This window comes from Perca fluviatilis, chromosome 22 (assembly GCF_010015445.1).
Source record: "Perca fluviatilis chromosome 22, GENO_Pfluv_1.0, whole genome shotgun sequence".
Classification (NCBI taxonomy): domain Eukaryota; kingdom Metazoa; phylum Chordata; class Actinopteri; order Perciformes; family Percidae; genus Perca; species Perca fluviatilis.
This window is the reverse complement of record NC_053133.1, coordinates 13,475,770-13,501,602: the sequence shown is the minus strand read 5'-3', so window position 1 is coordinate 13,501,602 and position 25,833 is coordinate 13,475,770. Positions and strand designations below refer to the sequence as shown.

General features: G+C 41.6%; 1 protein-coding gene across 1 annotated transcript in view; it reads left to right on the top strand.

Annotated features, from left to right (window-relative positions):
• The window catches only part of LOC120552706 (myosin VIIA and Rab interacting protein), a 107,008-nt gene that overhangs the window by 44,030 nt on the left and 37,145 nt on the right, over positions 1–25,833 (top strand). The window lies entirely within an intron of this gene.

The following is a 25,833-nucleotide window of genomic DNA, read 5'->3' as shown; positions in this document are numbered from 1 at the left end:
TTAATTTCTCATGAAAAATGTAACATTCCTGGTAGTTGTGCAGCAAAGGGGGGAGAAGATGGGGCCATCGGGAAAAGAGGGGACCAAATCAAAGGAAACGTGTGTAGTCTAAAGTAATCTGCGTGTTGGAGTGAAATGACAATATGTACACTGCTGGAAATAAACAGACACAGAAAGATGTAAACATGGCATAACAGGGAAGATGAATTATCATGCATGTGGCAGTTTTTGTCAAAGATTTTTGCCACACAACTCTCAGTTTGTTGTGGAAAGTGTGTGTGTGTGTGTGTGTGTGTGTGTGTGTGTGTGTGTGTGTGTGTGTGTGTGTGTGTGTGTGTGTGTGTGTGTGTGTGTGTGTGTGTGTGTGTGTGTGTGTGTGTGTGTGTGTGTGTGTGTGTGTGTGTGTGTGTGTGTGTGTGTGTGTGTGTGTGTGTGTGTGTGTGATGTTTATGCATGTCTGTCCCAAAGCTTTGGGAGTTGTTCTAGTGCCCCGACTTACCATTGGATGAATATTAAGCTTTCTCTACTGTAACGCTGGAGTGTGCAAGTCCATCTTTGTGGGGGATTTAAAGCAGGGTGTGATACAGCACCTTTTGTTGTGATATTTAGAGTGATATTATAAAGAAGACAGCAAAGAATTAGAGACGCAGGTGTGTCGATGGTACGTTTCGGATTTTCTCCCTGTTTTTGTGTGTTAAGGTGGAGGTGGATTGGATCGCAGAGCCCCTCCACTTGGCCTTATTTCTTTCCCTCGAACCCTCAGCTCTGTCTCTTTTTGTCTTTCATTGATTTTTTGCTGCACGGTGTATTGAGTTAGACCCGCTGCCCTGAGTCCTGTGTATGAGACAGGAGGGAGGAGTGGGAGCAGAAGAGACAGCAAAGAGGAGGAGGGAAAGATGATGGCAGTCAAAAGAGGTGGCAAGGTTTGCGTTGATCATCTCTTCCCTCACACTCATGCATGTGTCTCTCCCGGGGGCTCAGTAATGTTCTCATTAGGGGTTTAGACTGAGTAACAGATGGGGCTGATGTCACAACATTGCCGCCGACCAGCTACATATAAATACAGCACTTTTCATTAGCGCATTAAAAGGGCTTAAATCTGGTTTTAGCATGAATTACTCTCTCTCTCTGGGTGGAGTCGTGTCAGTTGGAACAGTAATTTACAGCTTGCACGAGTGTTGAGCTTGAGGCTAGAGAGGCGCCCTGGACATTATTTTGGAAATGGCTATTAATCTACTGGTGGAGTGGATGATTGCAAAGGAAAGGCATTGATTTATTGCTAAACAGAGCATAACTGGTGGGAAATAACTAAACTGCGAAGTAATGCTTTCTAATGCTTGCTTTCTTCTACTAGGATCAGTTTGGAGTCATTGTGCAGTAAATGCTAATTAAGCTATCTGCGTGTCATTTACAATACCTTTTAAGAGATCATTCTTAAAATGAAATACAGCATCAGTATAAATCAAGTAAAAAAATCACAAAAAAAATATACTATACATTCATTCATAAGAAATCTACTTATCAGGATCTTCTCCTCCTGAATGTCAGTGGGTTGTGGCTCTTTTTGAACCATTTCTGAGGGAGTTCTGCTGAATCCAAACGCAAAATCAATCCGCAAAGGGGAACAGACCGCCAAATGGTCTCCCTCGCATACACCGGCTGTCCATCAATGTTCACAGTGGCACGGCTGATCACAGGCGCGATCCGTGTAGGGAAAGCAGATTTGTAATCATTGCACACATGGACACACTTGGAGGCTAAAGTCACCCACTCACACATGGATGCGCATAAGACAGGAATGAATGAATGTACATCCAGGCAGACACGTTGCCTGCAAGCAAACAGACATGTGAGCGCACACATCATATGTCTGTTAATTACATATATGAGCAGATGTAGTTGAGGTGGACACTGTCATTGATTGGTTGAATGTTTCAGTTTTTGTCAATTGATGTGAGATGTTTGCGTGTCAAAGACATATGGTGTGTAAAAAGAAGAGTGCATCAGCAGCTTTGCCATAACACCTTTCTCATCTTGTAAATCTCACACACACACACACACACACACACACACACACACGTTTGTTTATATATATATATATATATATATATAGTTCGATGAGAGAAGTAAAAACATTTTTAGTGGAAACTGAAAAGTCATTTATTCTTGTTTTGGCTCCACACCCAAAGCAGTGGGGAGAATGTTAAAGGGAAGCGCAGGAGATGAAGAGCGATGAAGGTCAAGAGCAAGAGGAAGAGGGGGAGGGCAGGAGGATGAAAAAGATTAGAAGAGGGAATGACAGAGGAAAGTACTTGTCCTAATTATCCGAGAGGTGAAATGCTATTTAATTCTCCTATTGTTAAGACTGTCGCATTGAATTGTTCCTCTCGTTTTATTTCCCTGCTTCTCCCTGTCTTTTCCTTTCTCCACCTTTTTTCCAGTCCCTTTTATATTCTAATACTCCCTCTCTCTGTCACCTCCCCCTCTCTCTACCTGATGAAGTCTCCATTTTCCACATTTACATTTCAGTTACTGCACTTCTCTGCGCTTAATCTGCAGAAATGGACGGCTCTGTGCCTGTCTATACAGTCCTCAGGCCACATAATGATGTACCTATATATACAGTGTGTGTGCTTGAGCGTGTGTGTGTGATTGCATGCATTTGTGCGTGTGTGCACAGAAATAGCAATACACTAAAGTGACAAACTGTTCTTACCTCTTCATGGCTTTCATAATCTCATCCTAAAGCACGACTGTTAGGAGATTACGGCATTTGCTGCAGACCTATGTATACTATACTGTACATATATACAGACACACACACACATACAAACAAGAGAGGCTTACACATAAGTACATTCACAGTGCACACACCCGTACAGGGCATTTTAATTCAATTGAAATACATTTTTGGCATTAAAATCTTATATAAGATATTGTAATTAGGGTGACTTAATTCTCCATGCATGGAAGCACATCATTGTACTGTTGCATTGCACAACTGCAAACAGTCTGTAAATACAGAGCCACACATAAGCTCTCCATCCACATAAACACAGACACGCACACACTGCTGCAGTTAAAGTGCGACATTAACCGTCTGTCGTATTTTAAATGTGAGTCTGAGCGAGCTCTGGCGCTGTCATGGTGGTGCAGCCACGTAGCTGACATGCAGCCACGCACACAGTTCACATTTCATTATTTGGTTGGTTCTTTGCCATGGGGCTGCCTTCTTTGAAAGGCCAAGCAGGAGCTGATTAGCTCAGGGGCCTCAGGACACTATCTTACAAGCACGTACAAACACTCTCTAGTCGTAGGAAAGCTTAGTACTGTCATAGTTTGTTTAACATGCAACCGCACAAATGCACACACACTCACATTTACAGATATCACATGCATGTCACATCTATTTATTGTTACAATAGCAGCTCATGCCACTTTCTCAGAGACTGAATACTTGCTGTATGTTTTCACCTAAGGAGAAGGTAATGGATGTTTTTTTTACCATATAACAGGATTCATAGGTCACCAGACAAACTGTCAATCACAACGCCCAGAGATGTACCAGTTTGATCTGATCATATAAATCCTGCCAATTTACTCCAGCTATGGAATCTGTATCTTGTACAGCATTACATATTTGTGCAATTTCGTAGTTTTCCATTCATTTCATAACTGACATTTGACATCTCTAGGCTATTTCTTCCCCTTTTTCACCCCTCTTTTTATTTATGGGTTAATATTGTAGCTGCTTTATTGCTTGAATAAATCTATATGCTGCCTTTTTTATTGTTGTCCACAAAGAAAATGGATCCTATAACTGTTTCTTAAACAGGCTGACAAATCCAGAATCCTTTATGACAGTGTTTGTATTGTTTCTGTAGATTTAATGGACATACATAATGGTTCTGAGAGGCAGGAAATGAACGTAGGGACTTTTTCCTTGGACCTGCACAGTTTCTATGACCCTTCACCTGTCTGTCAGCTTCTGTTCCATTCACCTGCTCCATATTAAGACCTCTATACAAAAGTGTAGGTTTCTCTTGTTTCCATGCATGTATATGCACATAAATATTTATTTTTACATCTCAAAGCGATCCCACAACAATAGCAGTCTATGTGCGTTTCTAAAGACACCAGCGTTATAAACTCCATGAACCCTCTGTTGTTGCTGTCAGACAGGCACCTGCGGCTAGGAGAGGCAGAGAGTCAAAGTGTGATCTTTTTCTGTCCTCCTTGCAGGGGTATTTTCTATCAGTGTGGGTGAGCAAGACTAGTCTTAGACAGGGTGGGTCTGCCCTACAGCACCGGGCTACAGATGAAAATGTGTGCACACCGCCACCGACGTCTCAGCTTTAATAAGGCATTTACATGTCTCTGTCTGTTCATGTCTTGCTGCTTGTTAGCTCTGTGTGCTCTGGTTTTATAGCAGATGGATGAACAATGGATTGCAGGACTTATTATTGTGTGTGTTTTTTTTCCAATAAAATGGTAAAATGGTCTGCATTTATATAGCGCCTTTCTACCTTATCGGACAAAGCCCTTTACAATTTGCCATTGCCTCATTCACCCATTCACACACCAAAAGTGGTGGAGCTGCCATGCCATGCAGGGCACTGGCCTGCCATCGGGGGCAACTTGGAGTTCAGTATCTTGCTCAAGGACACTTGGACATACGGACAGGAGGAGCTTGGGATCGAATTGTCAACCTTGTGTTTAAAGGACAACCCGCTCAACCTCCTGAGCCACAACTGAAGAATGGAAGTCTCTCCTCTAATTCGTCACACTGTGCCGCTATCAATTTGCAGGGTGGAGCTTTTAAATCACACACCACAACATTAATGGCAAAGAAAGTTTATGTGTGCCATATTTCATCTCTGCAGTCACAGCTAACCCCACATGTTAACGTGCTCGGGATTAATAAAGAACTTTTTCATTCTAATCAGCACACAAAATTGACTAAATCAGGTGTCTGAACATTCCCACACTTGATACCGAGGAAGCTTTTCATCAATTGAAACGGTTTAAAGTACTTAGAGTGCAGCTGAACCAACGGGCTCATCTTTATGAGCTGCAGGCACAGGAAGGAGAGCCACTAATCACCCTCTCTCCTTCCATCTCCTGCTCTTCCCCCCCCTCCGTGGCCTTGTCTCGTGTCCAACCCAGCTGACACAGGAGCCACCAGTCGATCGTAACTCTCAATGGTGATTTTGTACTTTATACACAGTCGGGCTCGACAGCAGGTACACACATGGGATATTTACTTACACACACACACACACACACACACACACACGCACACGCACACGCACACACACACACACACACACACAGCGCACTGGTGTTTTAAGTTCAAAACACCTCCTGGTGGTCCCGACTTAGCTTTGACTAAGATCTATTTAAGTACCTTGGTCTCATTAATTGAAACATTGCCTAAATCAGAATCAGCGTCTTAATCTTACTAATGCAATGTGCAAGAGTTTCCTTTAAAACAAATTACTGCTGAGTTCAGCCTTGAAGCTGTGTGTGTGTGTGTGTGTGTGTGTGTGTGTGTGTGTGTGTGTGTGTGTGTGTGTGTGTGTGTGTGTGTGTGTGTGTGTGTGTGTGTGTGTGTGTGTGTGTGTGTAATTCTCCCATGTGTGTACCTGCTGTCAAGCCCGACTGTGTATAAAGTGCAAAATCACCATTGAGAGTTACGATCGACTGGTGGCTCCTGTGTCAGCTGGGTTGGACACGAGACAAGGCCGCGATCACAGTCTCTCTGACTTCACTGGTCGGCCTCCATCTCCCAGGCCTCCTGTGTGTGTTTGTGTGTGGAGGTGGGTGAGACTGAATCAGTAACACCTTTAATCTGAGCACCACTCCAGGTCCAGTTGTGAAGCCAGTACAGTCTGTAGTACCTGTTAAAGCCAGGACACACCAGCCAGACGGCCGACCGTCGACAGAAAAGCCAGTCGAAATGACCAGTCTCCCCGTGTTGGTCCAAAAAGTGCCACAGAACACACCAAAGAGACAAGACGTAATACGCCTCCATAACAGCAGGCGGCGCTAATCTGTATTGTTGCCCAAAGAATTAAAACCGGCAGCTGATTGGACGAACGCGTCACATGGGTTTGTTTTCTCCGGAAATTCAAAGCCAGTCATGGCGGCCGTTCAGAATACGATCTCATATTGGATTAAAATAGTTCACTGAAACATGTTTCTGAAAACATTTTAAGCGAGAAATAGGCCATGCAGTTGCTGAATCTGTCTTCATTTCAGCTCAACAAAGGTCAGTTTAAAAGATTTTCATCAGATTTTGAGAGACTCTAGTCACGCTCATTCTGCTCGTCATTTCCGGGTGAGTCCCGACTGCCCTGCCGCCGACTGAACATGTCAGGTCGGCCAAAATGGACACGGACAGCCCCCAGACTGACGACGGCACGGGACACACTCAACAGACTCGAGTCACTGACCTCGCCAGACTGTCCAACGGCCGATTTTCGGCCCTGTGTTCCGGGCTTTTCCCATCATTTCATGATTGAGGAAACTCCATGTGAACGGGTCATTTGTGGCTCACAGTGCTCACTCTGTAGGTGATTGGATATCTCATGATTCTTAAATCGGTTTATGCAGTAAGTTGGCTAGTGGATCAGAACAGAAGCTAAAGCAGCTTGTTGTTTTTATTGTGGGTTAGTGGGATTGGAGACAGAAACGGTTTGCCACAGAGTGGAGCAAGACACAGGTAATGCCCAATAACACTTCCACTCTGGAAATGCCCATTATAACCTTTCAGCATATTGTAATTCAAGTGGACTGAGAGAAAAAGACTTCTGCACCTCCGCTTGGCTCTGTTTTAAGGCTTTAGAAAATCTAGCCATGACGGGAGACTAATCACAGGTCATTTCAGAGAGCGAAAGTGTTCCTATTGGCTGTTCTACACATACAGACAGAGGGAGACAGGAGAGGGAGAGTTAGGCCGGCTACACACTGGCTGCGTGGTGTGAGCGTGGCGTTTCTGTTGCGTGTCAGTTGCGTGGATTTTTCTATGTCTTTACACACCACAAACGTGTCTGACGCGGCGCTGCTGCTGCTAGACTTGTCTGTACACATGTATGTTTCCCATTGATTACTGCACTCAAGCAGTAGTATACTTCATGTTAAACATAAATATATACTGATTTGATTACAGCAAAGACAACGTCTGCAGTGTTGACGGCAAAATAGGCTACAGAATATTTCGTTTCGTTTTGACAGGTGCAATATTTGTATATATGTAATATTTCAAAATTTGTCAAAACCTAGAGACTTTCAAACATCAAAATGTCATTTATTAATATGTATTTGTGTCAAAATGACATATACACATATTTTCCTATTCTATTTTGCCTGGAAACGCTTCCAACACACTTGCATGTCACGTGAAAAATAGGCGTCGGTTCTATTTCTAGCATGCGAGCCGCACCTGAGACATAAGTGTCATGCAGCAGTGTGTAACAAACAAAAGTTAATGTGTCACCTGGCAACACTGGCCTCTCGTATGTCAGTCAACTGCTGCTGTGGGAATCACCCAACTAAAATCCTGAAATTTAAACAGTTTCCTTAAAATGGTTTTCTCTTCATTTTAATAATTTTTTAACAATAGGCACAATGGCTGCAGAATCATTATAGTTTATACAATTTCAGTTCAAATTTAATTTGGTAATTAAAGCCAAATATATTTTCCAAGGTGATTCAAAGAGATTTAAGAGATTTACTTGCTGCTACTGTTTGGCCCAGCACTGGTGCATTGCTGCTGGTAAAGAACTTAAGTCAGTTATGTTTCAATCATGGCTTCTGAGGTCATGACTTTTGATCCATCTACAAACCTTTACAGTTCAAAAGAAAGGTCCGGTGGCTCAGAAGCCGCTGCACACTGATGTACTTAAATAGAAATGTTAATGCCTGCATTGAATCTCTATTCCCTCTGAATCCTCCCCTCCTGATTCTGCAGATGTGATCTATCAAAAACATCTCCAGCATGGGAGGCGCCCCACAGAGCAGCCAGTCGTGTCTCATTATCCTTGTAGGCTGGCAGGAGAGGATGTGAGCTGCATTAATGGCCGATGAAGTGGATCTCTGCTTTTCTGATTAAGAATTTAGTTTGATGTCTTTCACTAAACTGTTGGATCACGGTTTCTTTTTGCCCTCATTTTCTGTGTATCTTTCTAAGAATTTGGCACAGAATAATAGAAACCTCTTTAAAGCCTTTTTCCGACCAAGTAGTTACAGGAACGTAGTTATAGGAACAGTCCACTTCTAAACAGTTCTACTAACTGCTCTCCCCCGAAACCGTTTTTTCCATTTGCATTCGCACTGGCCAAGTAGCCGTAGGAACTGGTAGGAGGGGTAAGGGAGTGACACAAGCATGGCAACGGTCTTTATAGCGTCGTCACTAGACTTTAGCGCCACATACAACAACAAACCAGCATGGAGGAGGCCATCGGAATGTTCCTGTTGTGCCTTGCCGGGATCCTCATAATGGAGTTTGAACAGCGGCGTTTAAAGACTAGGCTGGAGTACTTAACAGAGAAATGCAGAAGACAAAGGCTCCAGCGTAATATGATCCTAATTAATATGATGGAAGAAGATAGAAGAGCAGAGCGCAACAGGCAAACAAAACGATGGGTAAGTTTAACTAGCATTAATAATTAGCTGGTTGAATGCGTGATGTTTGTCTAATGAGTTAGCATACGTAGGCGAATTGCAACAGACAGTGAAGAATATGTACGGTTTTAATGTTTCAGATGTTGATCTAGATCAAGTAAGGGTTACTATCAAAAAAAAAAAAAACCCCCCCCCCAAAAAAAAAAAAAAAAAAAAAACACCGGCCAGACCAACCCCCCCCTTCCCCCGGGTTCTAGGAACGTTATGTTCTAGGAACTGCAAAAATCCTTCCGGTCGGAAAGGGACTTAAGGTGCTGGATGAATAGTAATCTTTCTTCCTCCTCTTCTAACTTCACCCCTTTCACTTTTTTTCTAACTATCTTGCGCCGTCATCCCCTCCCTTAGGCAGATCACGCTGTCTGATCTCCTGCCACAGTCAACTCTCTGTAGCATGAAAGAGATAAGATATTGGTACTGCAGGATTTTCATACTCATTGCCCATTCCACGCCTGTCAAACCAAGAACCCCTTTGATTAAAGTGACATTTTAGTATACTGTTAATAATTTAATGATAATCTGAATGTGTGTCATGTCGTGGATTATTTCTCAAAACCACAGAACTACAAATAATAATAGTAGCACATGATGAAGTCCTGGATCGAATTTGGAGCACATTTTCTTGGCCATTACTCATAACTCACCAGCAGGTCAAGAGTGATAATGGGACCTGAGGCATTCACAGTACTCAAATTCATTCATGTGGACTACCAGGTCAGTTTTTCTGGAGGCTGTAGTGCACTACCACCAGAATAACTAGTAGCTAATAGGCTTTAAAAAAAAAAAAGGAAATTAGAACCAATTTCAGCTGTATATCTTTAAATTAAAGAGAGGTGTCTTAAAATAAAATATAGACCACACAAAAACTTTGAATGTATGTGAAGAAGGTTAATACAATTCATAAGATATGTATTTAGATAGAAATACATACACAAACACACATTTAAAAGGCATTTAAAAATGTATAAACGCCATGATTGAATTCATAATTGAAAGGCAGAATAGGAAATAAATGTATTAATGGACAATAAGCTGAAAACTTAGTAAACAATAGTTTTTGTAGAGTTAATTGAGTGTAGTCTTTGAAGCATATGCGCATGCATGCTGAGAAATAGAATGCACACATCTCACACACATGGCCGTGATGTACTGGGAAACATAGCCTGTGTTAATGAATAATAATTAGCAGAATATGCTAATGTTGTTATCTCACTTTCCCTGTACTGGTGGAGCTCCGAGGGACTTCACATGGTGAAGTTATTTCTCTCTCTCTCTCTCTCTATCTCTCTCTATCTCTATCTCTATCTCTCTCTCTCTCTCCTGCATATCAATGGTTGTGCATCACTCCAGGCTGCCGTCTCATTGCACCTCCTCTCCCATTTTTCAGCACTTTAAATGAGGCTTAGCTGGTGCGTTGCTGCAGAGCGGACTGCACTCTGCTCACCTTGTTTGGTCATGATTTCCCACCTGAGCGAGGAGTACTGTTTGATCTCATTTGTTTAAAATCATCTGATGTTAAGTCTGTACCTCATGGGCTTCTGGGACTAGCAGGTTGGTGCTGGCTGTTTGCCCCTGTGGTCAGCTCTGAGAGTGCAGTCCGGAAAACATTCTCTTGCCTTAGTCCTGCTATATTTCACAAATACTCCTGCTTTCTGGCATTAGCTGTGGTAATTTAGCAAAGAAGGTAATTGTTTTCAGGTGATTAGTTAACTTAAATCGATCTGTATATTTATAAACTACTCTAGATGTGTTGATTTCTAGAGGATCTCTGGAGCAGGAGGGGATACATTTCAGATTTCATTATTTTCATGCATTCAAATCAAGTATAAGGGCCGTAATTAGTTTCACAATACCTTCCACGATCTTTGCTGTGGATCTGTTTCTGCTGCAGAGAACAATACCATGCAGGAAGTTACGGGTTTCCTACTTTACTTTGCTTTAGAAAAATGGTGTACGTACACTAAAAAACAATACCTTACCATTTAACAAATATGGACAGTTCAGTATTATTAAGCTGTTGACGGTTGAAATACCACAGGGCATCTTGCAGCAGGTAGCTGCTATACTGTTGCAACACAGAGTGGCCTGGAGCAACCAAAACAACTGGAAAAAATAGGGCTCTTCCCCTTCCCCCCCCTCTCTCTCTTTCTCTGTCTCTGTGTCTTTTGGGCTATTTGTTTAGAGCAGCAGCAAAGGAACTTGGGTGATGCTGTCTGATTCAAATGGGATCAAAGCATGCGTTCATATCAGGGCTGCCAATGGGAGCGATATCAAAACGGCAAGCAGACACACATATCCAGACACACACACACACACACACACACAGACACACACAAACAAACGCAAACGCAAACGCAAACACACACATACACAAAGTGAGGCACTGTGTGTGTATATCCTGCATGATGGCTCACAAGAGCACACAAGTGCACAGAAACACAAATGCACCACTGTAAGTCTATCTGGTCTTGTGGTCATTTTGTGCGTGTGCATGTGTGTTTGCCTTATTCTCCAGTTTTCTGCAGTATGTGTCTTCTGTGTGGAGGAGAATAATTGCTTGGTGTGACGCTCTGATGGGTCTATGTGGGCTGGACACTTACATATATCTAACTAATTTGAGTTGTGTGTGAGTGTAAGTGCCATTTGTGTCAAGTGTACTTGCTCTCACCTGCAGAGAGGTGAGGTGAGTTGTAGAGGCCCTGCAGGTTCTGAAGTAGATTCATCCATTTTGAATGAAGGTCTCTCTATATATCTTCCAGCCCTCTCTCTCTCTCTCTCTCTCTCTCTCTCTCTCTCTCTCTCCCTCTTTCACCCTGTCGCTCTCTCATTCTGTATCTCTGCTCTCCTCTCTCTTCCACACCCGTCTGCAGCTGAGATCATTTTTCACGCCACCAAACAGCCGCAGGACGCACTTTCTGTTTACTTCAACACATTATGAAACGTACACATCTTGGGCAAATTGGTTTCCGCAAATACTTTTTTTCCCAGCTAGAGTGAGTGAGTGTGCTTGATATCCTCTGAACCTGCTTCCCTCCTCATTCTCAGTCTCCTGTTGATGCACTAAAGGTAAATATTACTTTGCCAGCCTGCCTACCTGCAGAGGACACGCACTGACGTAATGGCTCCCACCTGGTGTCACTGCCTCAAATACCTTCAGGCAGATAAACAAGCATAAATCTGGTGTCTACAAGCACACAAACACACCTCCTTTCTCAGACACGCACGGATGTAACACAACATGTAGGACAAAGTAACCGCTGCAAAAAGCATATTGAAACCCCAACAGACACAGGAATACAGGAGTCCTAAGACAGCACACAGGAGTACTGAGACAGCACAAAGACAGAATGAAATAAACACAAAGACAGGAAAAAAACACATGGGGACAAACAAGAAAGGGAAAGAAAAACTGAGTGTAGGCTAAACACGTATTTTGGTAAGCCTGTCATGCACGCTAATCCCTTTCCTCGCCACCTTCACATGCCACAACACACACAGCAGTTTGCCTTCATGCTGCATTTGCTGTAGTTTTACAGTGTAAGGGTATGGAGCTTTTGGGCAGTTTGATTTCTAAGTCACGTGCAGTTCATTAGTTTGTCTCACCACTGTCCATATTTGAGTCCCCTGTGCGATACGGAGAACACCTATAGACACGGATACCAGTCTAAATGAGGGATTCATTCACAGCACCCAACATTTACATTTCTCCCTGTGGGTTGTCGCCTCAGTATCCTTACAAATAGTTTCACAGCATTTACATTTCATACATTTATGTGAGTTCAGCAGTCACAGTTACAGCACAAGCTGAGCTGTGCTACATAAATAAACATGAACCAAGCAGAAAACCTTTTCCAGTCCAGTAGTTTGATTATTCTATTTTGTAATGTGTTTAAAGGTGCCCTGTGGAGTTTTCTTGTAAACTAACAAGTTATATTTACTCACTAAAATGCATTGTGTACCCTTGAGGTGTAACAAACGTGTTGCGTGCCTTTCCTTCCTCATAAAACATTTGCTAATTCAATTTTTTAAAGTACATTAAATTCACTATTGTTTACCTCCACGTTTACTAGCTTGCATACTTCTTCTTCCCTGCCTTTGTTGGATGCATTGCAGCATACCTTGGCATGTTAACGCCACCTGTTGATCAGTGGAATAGTGTGAAACCATTTACAGGACTGTGTACTGCGTCACTCGTGTGTACAGTAAGTCCTCATGCGGGTGCTTGAGATAAACAATACAGGGACCTACTTATAGAAAAACGGCTCCACAGTGCTACTAGAGGTCCCAAACTCCACAGGAAACCTTTAAACTTGCATGAGTATTTACAAACAAAGGTGTATATGAGGGCATTTCCTGATCTTATGGTGTTTCATTGATACAATCATATTAATATTATTTATTTATTCATATAGCACTTATATAGAAAAAGCACAATTATAAAGTAGATAAGATAACAGACCTAGTACCATTTCCATAACACGTTCAACATGGCAACATAGGTGTGAATTGAATGTCGTCATGATAACATAAAGGCTGCAGAAGCACACGCCACACGGGTTAAATATGCACAGCGAGAGATTAGATGCATATGCCTTAGTAAGAGCACTGTAATTTAGCACTTTAGCGTCATCTCTTATGCACAAAGAGAAATTAAACCACAAAAGGCAGTGAATAAACCCATTTTAAGTTGTTGAGGAATTTTTAATGACTTTAATAAATTTGTCTATGATGTAGTTATTCTATCCTTGTGCGCTGGCTGTACATTGCCAAAAAAGCAGCAATTGATGGGATAATGTATTTATCATTTTCTCTTTTTAGTGAGAAATGAGGGCAAGTGTCCGCCGTGCTGACGATGGTCATTATTAATCAGAGGGATAGTTGAGATATTTTGAAGTGGGGTTGTATACTTCTCCCTCAGTGTATTACCTGCAGAAGATGGAAGCCAGCAATACTATGTATTCTATGTCTGAATGACAAAAAGCCATGACTTAAACAGATAAAGCCAGCAATGCTATGTATTCCATTTCTGAAAAGAGTTTTATTTTTTCAGTAACTGACATCAGCAGCGGCCTGCAGTGCAGCTGCATGTCTGTCCATACGTTGGCCTTTCCAATCTCTGTCAGATTTGACTTTGCCCTCAGATGGAGAGTACCACCTTGATGTCTGCACTGATCACACTCAGAGGTCACCGATAATGATCAAAACAATTTCTCCTGAGAGGCAGAGCTAGAAGGTGTCTATACGCCTGCGCCTTCCACCCTCCTCCCCCGCTCCATGGCTTCAATTACTTGCTGTGACGGCACTAGTATGAATAATGCAGTGGTCCCCTGCCCTGGCCTGGAGTGAGATGAACGCTTGTGTGTGCCTACTGACATAAAAGTAAGAGGGCAAAGGTTCTTATGAATGATCAAATAAGAACAGCAGCAATGCAGAAGCTGAAACAGCAATGTGTTCTACACTGGTCACCCAAATGAGCTCAATCACTGAGGCATGCATTCCACTCAACATGTAACCCCACGTGATCCTTGTACTCAGCTGTCATTGTTATTCAGCATTTCTATGATTAATAGTGTTTAAAGCTGAGCTTTTTTTGCCCAGGGATGTTTTTGCTTCAGGCTCCTTTGATACTTTTGAGAGATGTTTTATCCTAATGAGGCTTACATGGGTAATTAAAAGGCTGGATAAAATGTACCGTAGATAAAAAAATTTAAAAAACTAATCCAACTGCATAATGAAATATTTTCAAGGCCAAATTGTGTCCTCTCACACTGTGGTATATTCTTTCCAGGCTGGTATTGTGATCAGTAAGTCATGCAGGGTATGGAGTTGACTGTCACAGGGGCCATCGGTTGATGAATGGCGCTGCATTTCGTCTATATGGCATCCATCTCCGCATGCAATCTGTCACCCTCGCTCCTACTTCACACCATCACCCTTCTCCTATATACAGTCCTCTCTTATGATCTCTAGCCTGAAGATACGATAGCCATCCGTGCGTGAATGCACTGTTAGTCCGACATCATCATTTACATCAAACAAAGACCTTTGAATGTTTTTATTTGTTTATCTTACAACTAATATTAACTGTCATAGAACCATTTACAGAAGCATTTAAAAAAACACGCAGACATTGACCTTAAACATTTGACACATTTCTCTCCTGAATATATCAAATGTATTTGATAATCTGCAACACTCTACTGTATGAATAGACTATTTGCTACTGTGGCACTTCTCTCTAACTGTTATATCAGGTTGTGATGGGAAATAAAGACTGAGAAACACGAAGGAGCAAAGACTGCAAAGAGGGATTGATTCAAAAGTCCAAGCCAGAAAAAAGGCTCACAGTGGCTATTAATGGTATATCAGACCAAAGGAAAAGGCAGAGGGAGATTTCTCTCTTTTCTGTTGCTGAGCCATTCCCCTCTCAATCCCTCCATCTGTCTCTGTCACCACAAAATCAGTGATGGCACAGAGAAAAACACCACGCTGTAAACAGGAAAGGACTTATGAGTAAGATAGAGGAGGTGTGTGTGTGTCTGTCTGTGTGTGCATGCATGCATGTGTGTATGCTTGTGCATTTTGTTTGTGATCTGTGTGCTGAACATCAATGATTCATCGTCATCCGTCTCCCACGCCCTGTCTGCCAGACTGATACGGGAGAGCGTTGTTTGCTTTGTACCAGTGTTTTGTGAGAGAGAGCTCAAGGTACTGTATGGTCCCATTCAGTCCAACAAAACTCCCCCGAAAAAGGACGTGATGTCACATGTCAGATGATAATTAACAATAATAATTAAGTTCTCGGTGAGAGTGGTGCAGCAATTCGAAGTCTAGTCTAGTGTAATTTACACAAGGAGATGACACGCCACAACAACAATTACCCCTTCATTTTCAAACCAAATACGCATCAACACAACACAGTTTCTGTTGACTGGCCATGCACATTTGCAGGTTGAACAATGGCAAGTTTTGACCTGCGAGTCAGCTTAATCCAGCACTGAAACAGGAAATGTCTCAGTTGCATGAGCTTCGATTAAAGACTGACACATGAGTGGCTACGCCTTTACACTCCATGCTAGGGGACAAATCCGTAAGAGATGCTAATGCAGTGACAAGGACATGATCCCTCACTAGCTTCCCAACATGTGCCTACAGCCAATTGAAAGGGTCGATTTAGCCCAGAAAAAGGATGGAGGCATCGTTGCAGTTTCACGCTTTGTTTTACTCAAAGTTGCAGATCATGGTTTTCCATTTCGATGAATGTTGATTTTTAGGTGTATGCATTTTTGGCCCATTAAAATTACACATTAGTTCCTTTCTCTAGCTGAGCATGGCCAAAAGACGTGGCAAAACAACTACTACTAATAAGATTTTTGCTAGCTTTTAAATAATATGCTCCTGAGTTTGTTTGTTAAATAAGGTAATACGATAAGGGAATAAGCATCATGCAATCTGCATTTCCATACATCTGCACTGTTCCTAAAGGCTCAGTCTTTTGCTGATGCCAGTTTAAGAGCAATATTTCAATTGCACAATCCATGTTTCACTCATTTCAATTCAACTATATACTTACATGACGCTGAGACAAAACTTGTTTTTAATTTCCAGCTGGTGTTTTTCTCGTTATTTTAAATAATCTTTTATGCATTCTAAATGCACACAACATATTTGCATTGTAAACTAATTTGCAGGGGGGTGGAGAGAGAGAGAGAGAGAGAGAGAGAGAGAGAGAGAGAGAGAGAGAAAAAAAAAAAAAAAAAAAAAAAAAAAAAAAAAAAAAAAAAAAAAAGTCTGTGGTTCCAACTGCGATTTCTGTTTCTTGGTTGGTGTTGTGTGACTAACTTGATGGGAACTGCTCCCAGGATGAGGGCAGCCAGAGGCTTGTTTGGGAAGCAGGCCATTCATTGGTTCCCTAATTGGTGGGAGTGCAGTGAAATGGCTAACTTTATTGGCCGGATTTTTGGCTGCCTTTTCTCCATTGAAATGCACAACTGAGAGTGGAGGATGTGGCCCCCAGGTCACAGAAAAACAGGAATAATTTCAATATGAAAATACTTACAGACACTAAGACACACACGGAGATGTAGCAGGAGGTTTGTTGGGGTTATTTAAATGTCTTAATCAGAGATCTTCTTAGAGCGATGCCATTTATAATATTCATCAAAAGTCCTTGTAAAATAGAGCCAGACATGCTGGTGTTCGTGGCCAGATTTGTCGATATGATGATGAGTCTTTATTCCCTATATGTGTTTGAATTTCATACACAAAGCAATGCAGTGTTTTAGTGTTTGACAGGCAATAATCTGCACTTAAAAACATTACATATACCCAATGTTAATCTGATTTCTCTTCAACTGCACTCTCTGGTGTATAGGAAAATAAAGCTCTACTTATGTTATAAATGAAACTGGTGCATTAATGGTAAATGTCTTTAAACCAAGGTTGTGTGCTTTATCTGCGCATAAACGCGACCTGAAACCTTTCTAATCTGGAGTGTTTTCATCTCTGCTCAGGTAGTAAGCACTTCAGTTTTCCATTATGCAAACAGGAAGTGAGATGATCTTTTACATTTCCATTCAAATTGGCCATGGTCATAGTATAGGTCACTGCTTTAGACAGGCGCCTGTGAAACACTACCCGTACACTGTGTTCTTCTTCTGTGAAAAGAACCTCTTTCACAGCTTCCTAGCTTATCAGGCACACACACACACACACACACACACACACACACACACACACACACACACACACACACACACACACACACACACACACACACACAGACAAGTTTGTATTACTGTCTTTGTGGGGACATATCATTGACATAATGCATTCCCTAGCCCCTTACCCTAACCTTAACCATCACAACTAAATGCCTAACCTTAACCCTAACCCTAACCATAACCATAACCTAATTCTAACCCTAGTCCTAAAACCAAGTCTTAACCCTCAAACAGCCCTTTAAACTCGTGGGGACCAGCATTTTGGTCACCACGAGGCTGTGCAGACCCCACAAGTATACTGTAGTCCCCGGTTTTTGGACCCCACAAATATAGTAAAACAGGTACACACACACACACACACACACACACACACACACACACACACACACACACACACACACACACACACACACACACACACACACACACACACACACAAAGAGCAACTGCAGCCAAAACATGGTCTATCTGCTTCCCCCATTTTTCCACTGAAGATGGATTACATAGACTGGGGCTGTGCTTTAAAAAAGGGACCTCTTAAAATAGATCCCACGAAACAAATGCTCCCATATGCCTGGGCTCCATGATGCAATCAAAGCAATGACCTTTTTCTTAACATAATCATTGTGTCATTCTTTCCCCCTTTGTCTGCATATCCCTTTCACTGTCCTCCTCTGGCCTTTCTTTCCCCTCCGTTGCTCCTCTCTTCAGGTGACAGCAGTGTATGTAGTCTGGTGTTGTCAGGCTGGTTCCTTCTGCTGCCTAACAGGCTGTTAAGACTGACATTTCAGTACATTGGGCTCTGGCAGCGTCAGGATGCTATTCCCCCATTATCCAGTTGTTTTTCCTTTTCTTGACTTGTGTACAATGTCTGGGGTTTGAATCAGGCTATTGGCATTTACCCGAGCATTCCTCTCTCATTCTTCACTGACTGCTTTTACATGTTATGGTGTACATGTATTGCTGACCTCATTATCCAGCTGAGCTTACAAAGACTGGGGGTTGTCTGTAATTTGCAAAAGAGCATTTCTGTAAGACACATGGTTGTTGATTGATACAGTGGTTGTTGAATGTTAGGATGACTGATCCTCTGGTTTCAGGTCTATCTGATTGTTGATAGTTGATTGTTTATTTTTATGTCATGTTAAATTGTTGATTGTTTATTCTATGTCTTTTCTATTTATAGAAACTTATTTATTTTTTATTGCATTTTGCACCGGGGGTCCGAGAGGACTGAAATTTCATTTGTGCCGTATGTCATGCATGTATAGCACATCTGACAATAAAGCTGACTTGACTTGACTATCTCAATAACAAGTTGGCCACTTTTAAGTACCTCTATCCCCCTGTATGTGGTGCTATAGAAAAGAAAACACTTAAATAATCTTTTTTTTAAAAAAGCTTTCTTGCACATTTGTTGTGTAATCTCTAAAATCCTGTTATTTCAGTGGATTTTCATTTCCTGTCCGAGGTGTTTGATGACATTAATAGGATGAAACCAGGGTTTCCACTCTTACAGTGACCTAAAAGAAAAATTTGAAAAAGCCACCTTATTGAGATTGAATTACCATCATTGGTTTTGTAGTTGCGTATCTCACATGACATTTAACAAATACAGACATTTGCCTCTTTCAGCCCCTAATCATATTGGCTCTTCACGATTTTGGCTCCACATAATTGCTCAGATAAAGGCTGCGGGGAGCTGCCGTTTTCATTATCCGCACAGAATAGCCAGATGGAGAAAGACTTTAGTGGTGGAAAGCATAACCACAGTCTATTTTGTCACTAGATTTCCCCACATTGCTGGGCTGCTGCAGAGCTCTGCCTCTCCGAATGCTCCCCTTAAATCCCATGTGGTGCTCTGGCTGGGCAGGAGCAGGAGGCTGAGAGCAGATTATCTCACTTTCACCATATGTTCTATATACATCCACACATAAGTATATGTAAATACACTGCAGCCTGTTGGAGTATGATTTGGACTCTGTGTGTGACCTATATCTGATATCATTTTGAACAGATCTTCATGCTGAAATAACCCACATGTGCAGCTGAACAACAACAAATGATGTGACATCTGGCCAGCTGTTGTGGGAGCCAAATTGTGGTCCATGCTCTAACCTTTCAAATGCTGGATCACACTACTGTAAAAATGCTCTAATTATATTCTATTCCATGCAGAGTGACCGTAAAAACGATACAAATTGTGGTATCTGGTAATTTCAGACTGCAGGCACATGGACACGGATAAGACATATTATGATGTAGTATGACATTTCAAACCATGAAATTCCTTGAAAAATGAATAAGAATACTTTTACCTGCAGTCTCACTGTACCCTAAGTCTTTTAAATGCATTATTGATGAGTCATTCCGAACTGATAGTAAGCGTTATAAAGGATATATCACTCTTTGTACTGAATAGCATTCTTGGATTGTAGTTATTGGACTTTCAGAGACTTACTTTTGGCATGATAGGACCAAATGCTTCATAAAATGAACTGAGGTGAGGTAGGGTTCCCTCAAATGCTGCTTTGAAGAAAGATGATAATACACTATTGTATCACATTACAGTGATAAAGGTGCACTTTTAATACTCTTATTACATCCATCTTCTGATCTGCAGTGGAGACAGTGCAATCTATTGCTGTGTCAGGACACACTGATACCAGTATATCAGGTAACAGATGTTAAGATAATGACCTAAAAGAGGATAGATATGGTATTGAAGAATTTGAGAGACTGAGTGAGAGTTTTTTTTATGAAACATTTCAAAAATTAAACCCCATTTACTAAACTTTCTGCCTCGTCCACACAGAGAATATTAAAGAGATATAAGATTGATTATTTAGCTGTCATGTTTGTTTTTTAACCTACGTAAGGGATAAGGGCTTATCCTACTTTTCATTTAATAACTAATACAAAATCAGTATTCAGCTGTGTATAAGTGGCACACTGTAGGTCTGACAGTCTAACACGTAAAAAGGAAAGCAGAAGCCGTGTGAGTTTGTAATTCACGTTGGTCCCTCCATCCATGGTTTGTCTAGGTGCACTTTGTCCCAATGTAACTCAAAATCAAATCAAGTGCATTTTGTCACATACACAAACGTACACAATACACTGTGCAGTGAAATTCACTGTGTACCTGTTCCTGTCTCAATAAAAACAATTACAATAAAATCCATAAAAATCGTAATATACAACACAAGAAAATGAGGTGGGGGGCTAGCCATAGTTCTCATTGAACAGACGGACAGCCTGAGGGAAGAAGCTCCTCATCCTCTCGGAGTTTGCCACCAGCGATAATGCCTCACTGATGGCAGAAGAGAGAACAGTGGGTTGCTGTGGTGACTGGGTTCCCTCAGAATCTTTGTGGCCTTAGCCTTGCAGCGCCTGATGTAAATGTCCTGCATATTGGGGAGAGGAGCTCTGATGATCCCATCAGCCGAATGGACCACCCTCTTAAGGACCAGGTAGTCTTTTTGGGTGCTGCTGCCCATCCAGGTGGTGATGCTCCCAGACAGAATGTTCTCTATGGTGCAGGTGTAAAATATCCTGAGCACCCTGACTGGCCTAGTGAAGAAGGCCCGTCAGCGATCGTAGATCCTGTTTCCTGCTGAAGTCCACAATCAGCTCTCACCACATAACTAATTTCCAGTCTTTCATACTGTGCCACGAGCTCTCTCACATGCTGACACATTCATCTGTATCACCATGTATGTATGTATGAGAGAGAGAGAGAGAGAGAGAGAGAGAGAGAGAGAGAGAGAGAGAGAGAGAGAGAGAGAGAGAGAGAGAGAGAGAGAGAGAGAGAGAGAGAGAGAGAGAGAGAGAGAGAGAGAGAGAGAGAGAGAGAGAGAGAGGCTTTAGGTCTTAAAAGAAAGAGCATGTAGTAAGGGATGGCAGAGTAAATTGCCTGACCATTGCCTGCAGCTGTGCTACCCCTAAATTTAGACTATTTAAAGACACAGGTAAGTGACGTGAATGTAGCAGAATACCCTGCTGCGAACCTACAGTCGCTGTCCAGGTTAAATGCTGCAGTGTACCAGAAACACTATAACAATTGTGCAAACTGCTGTGTGGCATGAAAATATGTCTCCAGTCGTACAGCGGGTATGTTCATTCAATTACCCTCTGCTCTGCATGGGCGAGCGTGCCATCCGCTGGGTTATCTAAATAAAATAGAAACCGTGTTTTATATAGACCCTGCTTCTATGGTCATACACTGTAAGGGCACACATCCTCTCAACATAAGAAGTCTTCTCTCAAAATAATTGATCTTCTAAATGAGCGGCATGGAATGTGTTGTTTTGGTTGCAGCCTGGCCAATTTGCCAGTATTTGAACATACAAGGTGAGAAGGTAGAGGGAAAGTAAACAGAGAAGAGAGAGTGCATGGACACAAGAACATCTCTAATTGCATCTGCAGGATTAGATCTTTTTATATTCCCCTTCCTGAATCTGAATGGCTCGATGGTGTTTTTTGTCCCCAACTGCTCCTTCCAGGCAGCGCTGCGACCGCTGCCTTCAAGGCACCTAACCCTAACCTTAACCATAACCATAACCATAACCAGTGCCTCCCAATGGTGCCTTCCAGGCAGCGCTGCCTGGAAGGCACCGTCGGGGGCAAAAAACACTGATAAACATCTGAATGTCAATCACAGAGGTACAGAATTCCATCTGCTTCCTGTAAAGGTTATGTACAGAGCAACTGCTGGAAGAGAGTTGTTTTTTTCTGCCTGTTTTAAATCATACCGACAGGTTAGTACAGCTGTGCCTGGGTTTGAAAATCTCATGGGCTTTTTAGCAGTTGACCCACAACCTTGTCCTCTGTCCTCTGTCCTTCGGCCTGTTCTGCCAGCACTGAATATATTTTATGTTTTTAGTGCTGTATTGTAGCGACACAGACAGCATAGCTCAGAGAGAATCTGTGCAGCAAAACAATGCCTCAAATGTGCAGACATTTTCACAGTACTACAGTATACGACAACCTACATGCTTTATACAAAAATATTTAAAAAGTATATAAATACGTGGTCTGTAAAAAACGACACATTTAGGAAGTGAACATCCAGGTGTCATGCCTGTAAAGATATCTACAGTATATGAATATTTATAAAAAAATTATAAAAAATGTATCTTAAAAGCACATATTTTCTTGTTTTATTTCACAATAAAACAAATAAATCCTCCTTTTCCCACTTCTCCCTCTTACACAAATCTGCTCTGATGTGTATAAATACACAACCACAGAAGCGGCAAGAGATGTGGATAAAAGGCCATTAATTCTTGTTTGGGATTAGAGTTTCTCCTAGTCCTTATAACAGAAATTAATCAATATTAATATCCCTTCCCGGTTGTGTGCTACATTTGTTTTTGAATTGGCCCGCCTTCAGCTGAGGACATATTTGGGTTGCAGTTTACATATTTGTGTAACAGATCAGGTAAAATATGGTAGAATAATGATAAGGGAAAGTCATTTTTACTGAGCAATGGGGTCGTTTTTTTTTTCCGATAACTACATTTGCAGCATGGTGGCCCGATGGTTAGCACTGTGGCATCACAGCAAGAAGGTTCTAGGTTCGAATCCAGGTCGTTCCGGGCCTTTCTGTGTGGAGTTTGCATGTTCTCCCCATGTTTGTGTGGGTTTCCTCCGGGTGCTCCGGTTTCCCCCACCATCAAAAACATGTACTAGGTTCTCCACTCAGTGCCCTTGATCAAGGCACTGGCTCAGATCTGGAGTTGATCCCTGGGCGCTGTGATTGGTTGCCCACTGCTCCCTTGAGGGATGGGTTAAATGCACAGAATGAATTTTGCTACATGTATGTGACAATAAAGTACCATTACCTTTATTTTTAAAACTGTGACGGTGCCTGAACCGATACTTAAAAAAAAAAAAGAAAGAAAAAGAAGAACACAAAACGACACATTAAAGAACTGCTTGTTATTGTTGAGGCCATATGGTCAAATTGAAGTATCATCAAATGAATGCTGGTCACTATTCTTTTAGTATTTCCATCCATCCATGCAGAGAGTACAATAGCAGATTTTGACTAGTTAGCTGAGTAGCTGGATAGAATAAAGGATTTCTGTAGGCACGACTAAGAGTCCTGTAGGGACGGTAACACATCATCTGCATAAAACTGGCCATAGGTGATGTGTATAGAGTCCCCTATCCAATTAATAATCATTCACCAAACGTGCATTTTTGTTAATTTGCCAATAAGAATTTCCAGTTGACTCCTATTGAGTGTTGGTAGCAATTGTCTTCCTTTTAAAAATACTTGTATCTAATACTTTTAGTACTTTATTGCATATATAGATATCAGATTAACCTATTTAATTTTCATCTGATATCTCGTCATGTCTGTTTTTTCATTACTTTCATATTCCCTCATAAAATAGATATAAAATAAAATAGAAATGTTCATGTGTGGATAAAGGTTTTATTTGTGGAAAGAAAGCAAGACTGTACTACATATAATAACTCCTTCAGCTTTAGGGCTTTTACTTCCCGAGCATCAGACGCTTTGATCTAACCATGGAGCTGAGAACAATCTAATTTTTTTTCTTATTTTCTTCTATTAACAAGAACAGTCACTCTGCAAGTCTTCGGAAGAGTCTATTTGATGTTCTGTTTAAGGCACCCCCCACCCTTCTTTCTTGTCTCTTTGCTCCCCTCTCTGCAGCAGCTTCAACAGAAGCTGAACCAATTCATTAGAAGGCTCAGAAAGTCAATTATGGTAATGGTTCCCTTTGCCAGGGGAGGTGGAAACTCAGCAAAGCCAGATACTTTTTATTGCACTTCTACATATTCTTCTATATATTTTATTTAGACCTCATTTAAAAGTGCAAATCGATCTTCTGAAGTATAGAGGGCAAAAGGGCTGGAGAGGAGGTTGCACGCAGTCGAGCTAAGGCAAAGTGAGTGAGAGGAAGGGTAAACCAAGCGTCAGGAGACCATCCACAGGAATCCCTCTTACTTATTCATGCATCAGCCGAGCATCAGGGAATCTCCCAGCCTCATTATGAAATGTGTTTGCAGAAGCTCACACAGCAGTGCAGCTCTTGCTTGAAAGCTTCTGCTTATCCACTCCACTCTCCTCCCTTCTTCCTATCTTTTTTAGATCAGATCACTCTAGGGAAGCAATGTCATGCTTGATTCATCGAGACGCTTCTCGCACCATCCTAAATCCCTCTTCTTTTTCTCTAAAAAGGAAAGCTTGGCAAATTTCAACAAGTTTGTGTAACAGACATGGAAGGCAGCAAATGCTTTAGCTAAACTTTGCATTTACTTATCTGTTTTTGTGCCAAAAGCAAGTGACATTGAATCACTGTGCAACAACATTTAAAGCCAAGCAGCATGCAAAGTCATTTTCTTCTGTTAAAATGTACTGTACTGTAAATACTAGTATCTTCAGTTAAACCCCTCCGCGATTGTGTAATCATAGTTAGCATCTGTATGCTTTTTATTTCTGCACATGCAGAAACGGTGTGTAAGAGTTTTAGTAAGAGCAATTTCATTTCAGCATTTGGAGGGATGTGTCTTAGCTTTTCCAAAGCTATTCCAACGTAAGCTGCAACATTAGGTTGTCCAGTTAACTATTTTACTACCTACCGTAGTAAACTAATCCAGTATTACTTCCCAGGCCAAGGAGCACATCATTAGCTACTACATTTTGTGGGGTTACTTGTTACATTAAAAAAAATATATATGTACATCCACTGTGTAGTATTTTTCCCTCTTTGTGGCTACTAGTTCTGTATATATGAATATAGGCTAACATCAGCAGCTCTGACTTTCTCTCTATTGAATTTTGGGAAGCCAAAACTTGCCAAGCCAAACTTGTTACCCGAGATCACGTTACCTTTGTCAAACACCCAGTGTTTCAAAAATGACAAAGAATGGTGGCATATTGAAATCCTTTGAGGATGTGGTACAGCAATTTGGAGTCCCTAGGTCTCCACTTTTTGCAACTTTGCCATCTTTTAGTGGGGATTTTTGGATCTAGTTCTTCAACCCCAACGGCACCAGAATGTTTAGATAAGGTGTTGTTGAAATATGGAAAAGGTAATTTGGCCTCTGGGTATTATTCTATGCTTATGCAGAACCTGGGGGATGGAGCCTGGTCAGCCCTCAATAAGACATGGGAAAGAGATCTTAGTATAATACTGGATGATGAGGAGAGGGACAGAATTGTAACGCAATGTGTGGGTGTGCCTCATTCAGTTCAAGATTATGCATTGTTTCTGTTGGATTCCCTCCAGATTGTTTCGACTTGGTTTTAACACACACAAATTGTTGGAAATGTAAGATAGAGGACAGCCAATTACTTTATGTCCTATGGTCCTGTGATAAGGTCTAGGAATTTTGGACCGGGACACATGATAACCTATGTCAGATCGCAGGGACCCAGCTTCCAAATTATTTG